This window comes from Notothenia rossii (assembly GCF_949606895.1).
Source record: "Notothenia rossii genome assembly, chromosome: 7".
Lineage (NCBI taxonomy): Eukaryota > Metazoa > Chordata > Actinopteri > Perciformes > Nototheniidae > Notothenia > Notothenia rossii.
Window position 1 is genome coordinate 56,825,987 of NC_136905.1, and position 13,334 is coordinate 56,839,320.

Sequence of the window (13,334 nt, forward strand, 5' to 3'; positions counted from 1 at the left end):
AGAAGGCCGTATACTCTGAACTGCTGTTGGGTGCATAAGCACACACAACAGTCAGAGTTTTCCCCCCATAACCCGCAGGCGTAGGGAGGCGACCCTCTCGTCCACTGGGGTAAACTCCAACAACGAAGCACCCAACCAGGGACTTGTGAGTATCCCCACACCCGCCCGGCGCCTCGCACCTTGAGCAACTCCGGAGAAGAATAGAGTCCAACCCCTATCCAGAAGTAAGGTTCCAGAGCCGACGCTGTGCGTAGAGGTGAGCCCAACCAGATCAAACTGGTAACGCTCCACCTCCCGCACAAGCTCCGACTCCTTCCCCCCCAGAGAGGTGACGTTCCACATCCCCAAAGCCAGCTTCTGTCGCCCGGTTCTGGTCCGTCGAGACCCTCTGCCTTCACTGCCACCCTTCTGGCAGCGCACCCGACCCCATCGCTGTTTCCCGTAGGTGGTGGGCCCGCGGGACGGAGAAGCGGAGGTGTTGCCCACGTTGCCTTTTCGGGCTGTGCCCGGCCGGGCTCCGTGGCAAGCCCGGCCACCAAAAGGGGACCCCGGGCTTCCTCCGGGCCGGGTATCCTCACTTCTTTGTTGTTCTTTCATGAGGTCTTGTGTACCAATCTTGGTCTGGCCCCTTCCCTGAGACCAATTTGCCATGGGAAACCCTACCAGGAACACAAGGTTCCAGACAACACAGCCCCCAGATTCATCAGTGCACACAAAACTCTCTACCATGGTAAGGTGCTGGTTCTTCAGAGAGGTATGTTGTTATATACACTTGAATTGCTCATTACAGAGTCTGTAAATCTTCCAAAAATATTTAAGCTACACCTTTTATTTTTCACAGGGACAGATTAACACACTCTGACCCTCATTAAAGTCAGGTCAGAGAATGACCAGCTTTTTACAGGCCGAAGGCACACTGCAAAGAAAGCCTGGGAGTGAGCAACATTTTCCTGGTTGGGAACATATGATCCTTATCATTTACATATTGGTGGTTACCATTTGTAATTTAATATTGTCCGCTGAACCTGTGAGTTTAAATATCAATTGCTTTGTTAGATGACACCTGTTGCTGCAGCAGACCTTATTAATTGCTGACCAGCTTGAAACCTCTCTTGTATCACTCAGGGAAATTCTAAAAGCCCTTGGGCTGTGGGGTTTGGTAACCCCCACACAGATCGGGAAAAAGTGGGACAACTTAAAAAGAAAATACAAGGTAATAATTATGTTGTCATTTTTTCGTTTACTCTTATGTGTCTGTGAAACCATGGTTGTGTCTGCTCAGCATGCTGATGTATAACTTTACTTCTTGTTTGTGTTTTTGTAGGAGTTGAGATGCCCCCCAACTGGGACAGGGACTGACAGGGGAGAGGCCACAGCAGCCATGCATGGCCGTATTTTACGGCCATGCATGAGGCCATCGGTGGGAGGCCATCCATCGACCCTCCCACCCTGATGGACTCGGCCACTGGTGCCGTGGCTTCTGGCTGTGGCTCAACATCCACTGAGGCTGTCCAGAGCCAGGCCACAGTGGAGGATGAGGAGGCCGCCAAGTCTGGCTCGGACAAGCAGGAGGATGTTGAGCCATCCACCTCTGCCGCTCCCCCTTCCCGGAAAAAAAAATGCAAACCACAGCCAGGGCTCGACATTAAGGACTGCCCGATGGCCCGGGTCCATCTAGTATTTAGCTCGGGCCATGAAGCCTCACCTTCTGGTTGCCCGATCGGGCAATCTATTATACCAGTATCATGCAGCTCGCGGATCCAGTAATGAGTGACCCGACAGTAAAACTAAACATATCTATAACTAGTTTAGGTAGTTTGAGAGGTAATTAAAATAGCTACGTGTGATATTCTAACCTGAAGTGTGTGTTTTGTCCGCTCACCGCAGCATGTGATCATGCAGAGCTGCGTGTCGACTCGTCAGCAGCAGCTGATCTCTCTCTCCCGTCAGATTAGACTTCACTCGCGTCTATGTCCATATCGATCAGATCCAGCTAGTTTTAGCTAATGATATGACTACCTGCTTATTAAAAGACACCGTGACCTAAACAATAAGTGTCACTATGCAACTGGGTGAGGCCACAAAGTATAGCGCAGCATTATGCATTTGTTTACATGCCCACCGGAACCCCGAGGCATTAGCAACAGATCAACGCACAATCAACCCATACAGCACATCTCTTTCTCCACATTAAGGTTTACACATTAGAATTGACTACTCTTGTCTGTCACATACTCTTCTTGTCTGTCACATAAGTGGCGCAACTGAAGCGGTATTGCGCTAAAGGGAAATTATTTTGACCGGACATTTTGACCAAAGAGATTTAGATTTGCTTGCTAACGGGAACTCTGACGTCGCCATTGTGTGTGCTTCGCGGATGCACTCGGCTGCTCGGTCAGCTTCTGGATGAGGAGGCATTCCTTCGACCAACTTACAGTCGATAACATTACAAACATTTTTAACAGGGGCCATAATAGTGTAAATAATGTTTGTTTTGGCAGTTATAACTGAATTTAATGTTTTCTACTTTTTTACATCTGGGAAGGCATTTGCCTTCAACAGATGGAAAGTGTCTTGACCAACAACTTAAGTATTTATTATAGCTATGCAGGGCATGCAAGCGAGCAAACACAAACAAGTGAAATGAAGAATACAATTGAAATTGTAATATTGTGGTGGTTCATCTTATAATTCAGTCTAGAGAATGCAATAGACAGCATCTAAGACCTGCAAAAATATAAATGTTCTAGGGGGAGGCCACCCAAACCCTTCGTGCGTCATTTCGTCCGCGCGCATTTTTCAGGGCAATCTCTATTGGGCTCAGGGCCATCTGTAAATTAGCTTAGATGGCCCACAGGGCCATCTCCCAAAATCCTTAATGTCATGCACTGACAGCTGTTGCAGTTCCTGGGGGCGGAGGCGGCCAAGGAGGAGGAACGCTTCAACCGCCAGCAGGCAGACAGCGAGGAAACCTCTAAAAGGTTCCTCGAACTATTTGAGGAATTAGTGCGCAAAGAATAGTTTCCGTTGTTTTCGATTTGTTTTATTGTTTTGTGTGAAGTATACAAATATTTAAGTTTGTAATAAACATTTAAGTTTGTCATTAAATCAAGCATGTAGCCTTCTTTACAGTTCGAAATACAGAACAAAAACCAACAACTGTTTACTGAAAAGATAGGAGATCTTTATCTTATACAAAGCTGAATATACATGTTATATTGTGACGTGACTAAAAAGCCAACGTTTTGAAAGTCATTGTGCAACCCAAGGTATAACTGTCTTTAGTCATACTAAAACTCATAATGACAACTTTAATTTCAGAATTTTAAATCTCCACCTCAAATAATTCTGCGCCTAAACCAACCGTGTGTAAATTATCCAAACGCAATATCAGGGTTGTTATATTAATAAAATACATCAATAGAAATTGAGTCAAGTTACTGCAACTCAAGCCCAATAAGTACAATTACTAACACATGTACCTTCTTTGTTTTTAAGTTCAGTAAAACCAATATTTTATCACTGAAGATGACTCCATTTCAACACTAAACGTAACACTTTCAGACGAAATTCTGTGATGGCCTATCCCATACAATTTGTAATGAAGACATGTGTCTGTAAAGTCATTTGCTCTAAATAAACTTGAGCAAGGTGAAATTGGAAATAAGGCACAAATGAAAGAACAGAGTAATGCATCTGGCCAGTAAATGCATTTTTAACCTGACAACAAAACTAATGGGTAACAAAAAAACTGTCAATAACAAAACATCCTCTTAGCAGTAATCGTGATCGTGCAGCGGGTTGTGGTCAGGAGCCGAGATTTGGTCTGTCTGTCCGGCCCTGTCCACCTCGCACCCCCTTCAAGAATGTCTCCTGCAGTAAGGCAGATGTTGTGTAGGACACAGCAGGCAGTGACCACAGCAGGGACAAAGTTAGGGTTCACCTCCAGGGCCTTCGTCAGGAGGCACCTCCATCGCACCTTCAGTTTCCCGAAAGTGCGCTCGATTATGCTGCGTGCTTTGGCATGGCAGCCGTTGAATCGGCTCTGTACTCTCCCCTGCAGTGGGAAGAGCTTCCTATTCACATAATCCTGGCCACAGGGTCTGGATGGGGCCCTGATTCGTATATTGCACCCACACACGTACGGAATGCCGGACTGTTGGCCAACTGCTGGAAGCCCTGCCCGACATCCTCCAGCTCTGGACCAGCAGGCAGCTTGATAAGCGAATGCCGGAGAACGGCGATGTCCTCCCCTCCCTGGTGGACCAGTCTGTGGACCGTGGAAAGGGGTACCTGAAAGGCCCGGGACACCACACTGTAGGACAAACCGTGTGCCAGCCAGTACAACGTCGTCAAGATAGTCATGTGGTGTCCCCAGGCCTGTCTCCTCTCAGGCCCCAGACACCGCATCAAGGCATCCAAGGAGTTACGGCTGATCCTGTAATCCTTGAGCGCCTACCCATCACCCTCGAAGTACAGCTTCAGCAGGGGGACACCGCTGTTCAAATGTCTGTAGATGGGAGAGTGTGGGTGCTGAACCTACAGGAAGAATAAAATGTACAGACGTCATACCTTTGTCCAGCAAACTAAACTCCTTTATGACGCAATTTAAACTGCACATAAATATTCTCTCATAAGAAATTAAGCCATGGCTAAATCTGGTAGGCTACATATGATGTTCTCAAGTGCTCGTGTTAACTAGTGTGGATGGTCCCTTCTTGAATACATACAACTACATAATAAAAAACACGACTTTCTCTCTGACAAACATGCTTTTTCTTTAACTCCAAGGCCTGTGTCATGATTTTCTTGCTACAAGTAGTTGGTCATTTTTGTATTCAAATCAAACAAGCCAGCTATTTGTCAACCATTTAAAACATTTTTAAACAAACACTCATAAATACCTCAAGATGAAGCAGGATGGCATTGCGCATTCTCGCTTTCCAGCGCTGGGAACGGCGTCTTTCCTCACGGGATTTGGTTTTCTGCAGCTGGTTCCACTGCCATAAGGCAGAGAGTATTGCAGTCTTCGTAGCCTATATGTTAATATCTCCGTCGTGGTTGTGATATAAATCAGAGGTGTGCCTGGACATTATATAGCCTGTCAGGTCCCTCATGATTCGCTAATTGATTAGAAATTCGGTACAGGTGTTTTGTCAAAGAAATGTGAATTGATGACTTATCATGTCATTAAGCCTACTAGTTTAAAAAGGTAAACATACTGTGTATAGTGTATATACAGTCATTGGGTTCTTTAGGCTTTTGTGTGTGAATATGTCAAATGTATATAAGCCTAATGTATATGTCTCCCTTTATTTGTAGGGTAGGCTACCTGTCATACTAATGTTTTAGTGTGGCACAATACAGAAGAGATGCTAGGCCTATGTGTTGAAAATATTCCTACATTCTTGTCATACTATGCCTTGTTGCAAATTTAATTACACGTACATATGTGGGGGAACAATGTTCAGCTGATCTAACAGAGATTATAAAATACAGCGCTATGACAAAACACTCGACAGCTAATGCAGCTGTTGCCACGTCATAATTAACGGAGGACATCTCTTTCTCCACATTAAGTGTTAGACATTAGAATTGACTATTCTTGTCTGTCACATACTCTTCTTGTCTGTCACATAAGTGGCGCAACTGAAGCGGTATTGTGCTAAAGGGAAATTATTGTGACCGAAGAGATTTAGTTTTGCCGGCCAACGGGAACTCTGACGTCGCCATTTTGTATGCTTCGCGGATGTGCTCGGCTCCTCTCGACTGCTGCTCGGGTCTGCTCAGTCAGTTTCCGGATGAGGAGGCATTCGTTCGACCAACTTACAGTAGATAACATTACAAACATTTTTAACAGGGGCTATAATAGTGTAAATAATGTTTGTTTTGGCAGTTACAACTGAATGTAATGTGTTCTACTTTTTTACATCTGATGAAGGCATTTGCCTTCATTTGCCTTCATCAGATGGAAAGTGTCTTGACCAACAACTTAAGTATTTCTTATAGCTATGCAGGGTATGCAAGCGAGCAAACACAAACAAGAACAAACAAACAAGTGAAATGAAGAATAAATTGAAATTGTACAATATAATATTGTGCTGGTTCATCTTATAATTCAGTCTAGAGAATGCACCAGACAGCATCTAAGACTTGCAAAAATCTGAATGCTCTAGGGGGAGGCCCCCCAAACCCTTCGTGGCATTTCGTCCGCACGCATTTTTCAGGGCAATCTCTATTGGGCTCAGGGCCATCTGTAAATTAGCTTAGATGGCCCACAGGGCCATCTCCTAAAATCCTTAATGTCATGCACTGTATTCATTGCTATCAGGACGTTAAGAGCATTCCATGGAATATAACAAAAAGTGTTTTCTGAAATAAATTACATGCCCCATTGAATTATGACTGAAGATCGTCAGCTGTCTTCCTTTCCCTTGTTGTTCCTCGATACGTAAAGGCTGCAGCACCGTTGATAACTTCTCTCTACATATCAAACATACCGGTAAACCAGCATCGTTTGCTGTGAAAGCATATAACTCTGTCCACGCAGAATTAAATCCTGTGTTCCTCCGGTACTTTTCTTTGATTTATCCATCGTTCGCTCATCGAGCCGGGGGTCAGGTTCTATTTCGTATATGACTTCGCCCTCTAAGGCTATTGGGTAATCCCCCAGCGCCCCAGCGCGGCACTGAAACACTGGTAGTCCACGCCCACCCGCAAGGGGGGCCCACCCTCGGTCCTCCTTCCGGTAAAAATAGGAAGGCGGCCCGGCAATCTGCTCCCTCTTTTCTTCAGCAACCAGCAGCAGTACTGAAGCACAGGACAATTAAGTCATGAGCAACAACTGTGTCCGTGATTGTCCCTCATGTAAGACGGGGTATATCATGAGCTATGACCTACACGCGATATGCGAATCCTGCCTGGGGCCAGAGCATGCGTACGCGGCTCTCAGCCAGCAGGTCGCTTGTTCGCATTGTGCCCGTCTCCCGTCAGCCGACAGGAAGCGAAGAGCGGACGCTCTAGCTGCTGTGGCTGAGGAGGACGATTGGCCCGTCCAGGAGCATAGGGACGACAGCTTGTCTCTGGAGCCGAGTGCTGGGCAGGAGTCGGACGACTCCTACCCCGTCTCCCTCCATGGCTCGCCATGCGGCTCTCCCCTCCCCCGGATGGGGGAGACGGGGTCGGAGCGAGGTACGGGTGTGGCGGCCGAGCACGCGGTCCCCTTCTCCGTTGCCACGGCGCTGCCGGCGTTGGGGGATATCATGCTGGAGCTGCCGGAGATCATCGGCAAGGCGGCAGCCTGCAGAGGTCTCCTCGTTCCCCCAGGACGGGAAAGGGTGGCTCTGGATGACATGGCCGGAGTTTTTTCCCGGGTTCAGACGGGCAGGAGTGACACGATCTGGCCGCGCTTCCCAGCCATTAGGAGGTACCAGGAGGGGGCTGCGGCGAACCCGAGGACCCTGAGGGCTCCGGTGACCACCTCTGTTCCCTTCACTAAGGTGGAGGGATTCACTGAGGAGGGTTTCCCAACCACCCCCGCTCTGGAGCCGAGCTTGACGGCGTTTTTTGGGGTTAGGCAGGCCAACTTGATCGCCGGACGGCGCCCTACGTTGGCCTCCCCCAAGGACCAGTATGTCGCCCGCCAGGCTGACCGGGCGTACCAATGTGTGGTTCAGGCGTCTGCGGCGGCAAATAACATTGCGTTGCTGGCCAACTCGGTGGTTACGCTGGTGGAGCGGTCCATCACCGTGGCTCCAGAGGAGGCGGAGGAGATTGGCAAGGCGGCCAGCACGGCACTCACGCTGTGCGCATCCGTGGCTGTCTCCCAGGCGAGGATCGCAGCGTGGATGACGCAGATCCAGCGCCACCTCTGGCTGCAACAGGCGGCTGTTACAGAGCCGGCCAGGAAGGTCTTGCTGGTGTTCGGACCCCAGTTTTTAGCCATGGTAGAGTCTATGAAGGCGGCAGCGGAGCAGGCAGATGATATCCGCCAGCACGTTTGCTGGCTCAAGCCGGCGGCGAAGCCTCAGCGGCACCAGCGGCAGCAGCAGCAGCAGCGGCCAACCCGGCCAGGCAAAGAGACGCTCACAGCAACCGCAGCCGAGGCGTCAGACTCGTCCATCGGCGGCGGCAGGGGCACCGTCCCGCGCCTCCGCCCCCCCACCAGTGGAGAGAGGGGGTCAAAGGGGAGTGAGGTTTTGCTATGTTCCAGGTACGGTGATGCGCCATTACGCATGGCCTGGCCCTCCCACGGCGCCGGGCATGAGTAGGGCTAAGACAGTGTTTCCCACATATAATTATACATTATTGTCACTAAAAGCATTGTAGTTACATTACAATAAAATATAAAAAATTATTGATTGTCACAGTTGCTCCGATCAGATCGGTCTCCTCCATTTTGTAGATTATTTACGACTTTTTAATCCACATAAACACATCGGCAAACTCCGGCTTACTTTGTGCATGTGTTTTAAACAGTTTAAACCCTTTGTGAACTGTTTCCACTTGCACCGTCCTTTAATTTCTTCATACTGCGGGAATCCAAATTAATTAATCCTGAGTCCAATAACCATCAAAGTCACTCCAATAGTGCTCCTTAAAGACCCAGTGAAGTGCATGTTTTTGCACCAAAATGAAATGGCAGTTTCATTCCTTACATATCATTGTGCCTGTTCATGGCTAAAATAAATTTTAATAATTCATAATTAATTAATTATTAATTTTGCCGTCTGAGCCTAACGGAAGTTGCAGACGATAGTGGCTGTGACGTCACAAGATGTACCCAGTTGCGATTGTAAACATGGCGGAGACTTTGGAAAGTGATACTAGTGTGAGAGAAATGATTGATTTGGACAGCTTTTCGGACAGGATAGATGAGGAAAGTGATCAATCTGGTGCACTTTGAGGGCAACATTAAGAGATTTATGGATACAGCTCTCAACACTCATATGAAACATATATTTCAATAATCAAAAAACATTGGAAGGATTTCTTAACCTATTTTATACAAATAATATTACATAAATGGAAATATTTGTTTACATAGATGACCAAACCCACTGAGATAACTTAGGCTACAGTTTACCTCCCTGAGCTGACGTTATCTCTCTCAGTCCCACAGGAGAGCACTCTCCCTCTCCTTATTGTTGAAACAGCTAATCTCCGTTAGCTCCGAGCTAGCACCAGATGCTAACGACAACCCTGTAACTCTCTCAGTCTCTCTTTCTCTCTCTCTCGAATCGACCAGTGGCCTTTATTTATCATGATCAATCAAAGAATCTACGAAACAATGACACCAGCCAGGCTCACCTTCATCTTTTGGGAACAGAAACATCGCCACTTCGGCAGACTTGACATGACTACAGCCAGCGTCAATGCATCTTTTCCCCTGTGTTTTTCATCCCTCTTTCTTCACTGTCGCCTCCATTGTCAGGTTTTCTCGATTGGCAATCACTTCCAGTCGACTCCGACACACTTTTCAGGAAATTACAAGCTCAAAAACGTTGAGAAATTCGACTTTGAAAAAGAGAAAAAATGAACGGTGGTGAATGTAAACAGTGCGGCGGCGTCCATCTAGTGAAGTCACGCAGTAGATCGCAAGCCACGCCCACGAAGGCGAAGGTCGACTGCAGATTTCCCCAGCAAATTCAAAACTCGTCAAATTCGTTGCTATTCCAACATCTTTTGATATGGGTTCCAATGGACAATTTTGGTCATTACTATACGTATTAGCATAACAGATCATGCACAGGTGCACACTTCACAGGGTCTTTAATTACGCTTTCATCCTCCTTTAACAAAATACTTCACATTCATCCAGTTTGTGACAGTAGTTGTAGCATTTTTGAGACTTTTAAACTTGAATTACCGCTGTTGTGCCCCCCCACCCCCTTGTGTGTGTGTGTGTGTGGGGGGGGGGGGAGCTCTTGGGAAAAAGGTTGGGAACCCCTGGGCTAAGAGACCAGTTCCAGGGGGAGTTTAGGCTCCACAGTGTACAAGGATAGCATCGGGGTGCCCAGGGGAGTGCTAGATGTTGTAGTTGCATTCCATGTACCCGCACCCTAACGTACCGATTGATCACGAAGGTTTTTTCTAGAGAACATATTATTTTCATACCTTAAAAGGTATGAAAGGAGGGAGGGTACATTTATCATAAGGAAACAGTTAGAACAAGACAACCCACCCCCATATACAGAGATGGATGTAAATGATGAGATTGTTTAAAATGATATGGATGTTCAATGATGAGATTGTTCAAAGAATGTCCAAGTGATGTGATACTTCTAAAGGTCCAAATTATGTGACATTTGAAATGATGAAGAAACAGCTACAATGCTAAAATGGTGTATTTTCTATTACCATGCACTATTCCATGATGGTGTATTTGTTATTACCTTATGCTATTCCAAGATGGTGTATTCTTTACTATTTTTGTGCTATTCTAAAATAGTTTGTTTCTTTTATACTTTGTAAAAACAAGTGCCTTGACACTGTATGAGTATGAGAACGATTTATGTGAAAGGAGGGAGTAAGAAATGTTCTGATACTAAGCTAATTGCTGCTATTTTGTAGAGTGATATTGAATGTTAACACTAGAAGTTATGCACAAAGAAAAAACTTTTATGTTGAAGACCAAGCCAAGTATTTTTTATATTTTTGATAACGGATATTGAACCATGAGTTATGTACTATGCAAGGTTCAGATGAAGAACTCATTGATTTCAGGATTATTTACATTTTTATTTACAACCTTTTTAAGCCCAAGATCACCGACCTCGGCCGAGGTGAAAGGCGAGATCTACCTATTGCAGAATTGAGTAAAAAAGACAGCCCAGACAATGCTTCCAATTTGAGGCCTTTTATATAGGCTAATTGCATCTGAATTACTGTTACAATGAAGGCTCCATAATCAGCTCACGGCATATAGGCAGGGGTAAAGTGCTATTGGGGAGCGGACCTCACCTCACCTCACCTCCTCAAGGGGGGTCCGGGGGGATGCTCCCCCGGGAAGATATATTTTTAAATATTGAAGTTGAAAGCATCAATCTGGTGCACTTTGAGAGCAACATGAAGAGATCTATGGATTCATCTCTCAGCACCCATATGAGACAGAACTGTAAACAGATTTTCTTTTTCTTTATGGATATTTACAAATCACATTAAACTGTATTCTTGTTTTACTGCCATATAGTATTTCATACCTGTTTTTCATTTATTCTCTTATTGTTTGTATAACTATAATGATCATATGAAGGTGTGCCGCGGAAATAATCTTTTGAATAATTTGTGACAAAACTGTTCTAAACACTCAGAGTCCTTTAGCTCACCTGAGCCCCTCAGTCTGACAGGAGAGGACTCTCCTCCAGCTTGTTGTGGAAACAGCTACTTATGTCCGTTAGTGCAGCTAGCTAACCAGATGCTAACATCACGGTCCCCGCTAGCACCGGTCACTCTCTCTCCCTCGCTCCCTCTCTCCCTCACTCCCTCTCTATCACACTAAATGCGCTATCACCACACACACAGAGCCGAGCTTGAATGACACAAGCACACGTGTATTTCCATGCAACTCTCTGATTGGTCTGGTGTGTTGCCTCTGTTGCGTTCACTGAACATGGGAAATTACAGTCCTGCCGTCGTCTCTTCAATCAATCAATGTTTATTTATATAGCCCAGTATCACAAATGTTACATTTGTCTCAGTGGACTTCACAGTTTGTACAGAATATCAGTATGACAATACGACACCCTCTGTCCTTAGACCCTCATATCGTATAGGGAAAAACTTCCAGAGAAAACCCACAGTTTAAAGGGAAAAATGGGCGAAACCTCAGGGAGAGCAACAGAGGAGGGATCCCTCTCCCAGGACGGACAGACGTGCAATAGATGCCGTGTGTAAATTGAAAAGATAATACATTTGCAACATAGGTAGTCCAAATGTTTGGAAATGCATGTGTGTTTAATAGGAAGATGAATCCACGAGGATATCCATCCAGGACTTATGATCCAGGACCACAGCCACGACTCAAGATCCAGGACTCGCGATCCATGACACAGGACCGCAGGATCATCCATGACTCCGGATCCCGGCGTATATAGACACCAAAAAGAAAGAAATTTGGGGAAGTTGGGTTAATCGGAACATGAGAGTACACAGGTATAGACAGAGAGAAGGAAGAAGTAAGATGTCCCCCGACAAACTAAGCCTATTTCAGCAAAACTAGGGGCTGAATCTAATCAGCCCTAACTATAAGCTTTATCAAAAAGGAAGGTCTTAAGCGCACTCTTAAAAACGGATAGGGTGTCTGCCGCCCGAACACAAACTGGAAGCTGATTCCACAAAAGTGGAGCTTGATAAGAAAATGCTCTGACAGTCTCTTGTGTCATGATGAGGTTCACGTAAAGCACGGTTAATGTATTATATTATTGAGGTGTCTCAAATATACGTCAATCAAGTGGCACCTGCTAACGGGGTGGTGGATGATAGGTTTACATCTAAAAACGTATTTTTCAAACATTATTATTTTAATTTAATTTTTCTTTCTTTTGTTACTTTTTTTTTAACGGTCCGCGATCTACCCGCACCACACTCGCGATCGACTGGTTGGCGACCACTGCCCTAAAGGGTCTGTAAGGAGGGATTGTTAGAAATTAAAATCAATATTTAATGATATAAGAGATAGGTCAAACATACAGTAATTTTATAACAGTTTTATTGTGAAAATATTTCCGGTTAACATTTGCCTGTGGTTAAAGTTTATTTTGAAAAGCTATTCCGGAAGTGATACCCGAAATACCAACAGTAGGCTTGACTTCCGGCTTTAACAAAAACGCTATTACAGCCGTTAAAATGCATTAAATAAAAAGTCATGAACGAGAATGTGAGGAGAAAAGGCGAGTTTAATGATGTATTGAATGTACAATGTCTGAATCCTCTGTTATGCGCAATAACTGTTTCTTGTTAAGCGACCTTGGGTTGATGAAAGGCGCTATATAAATTAAAGTTGTTATTATTATTATTAGTAGTAGCTGTTACGTGCTCCCCTCCGTGTTGTCTTCTCTGTCTCCCTGCTGTGCAGGTGCACCTGGTCTGCCCCTGGCTCCGCCTCTCCAAAGGTGTTTCCAATTCCACTTCACCCGTTATAAGGACAAACCGCAGGAGAAGGAAGCCGCCTATCGCTATGCCGGAAGACTCTGTCTGTGGACATTCTTGCTGCTGTTTCGGATCTGTAGACCTCTTTTGTTGTGTGTTAATATGTGGATTCTGGAGGACCTTAGTATATTTTTTCGCGGCTTTATTTTACCATTAGTCTTTTTTTTAGATCTTTGGGCAGGGGA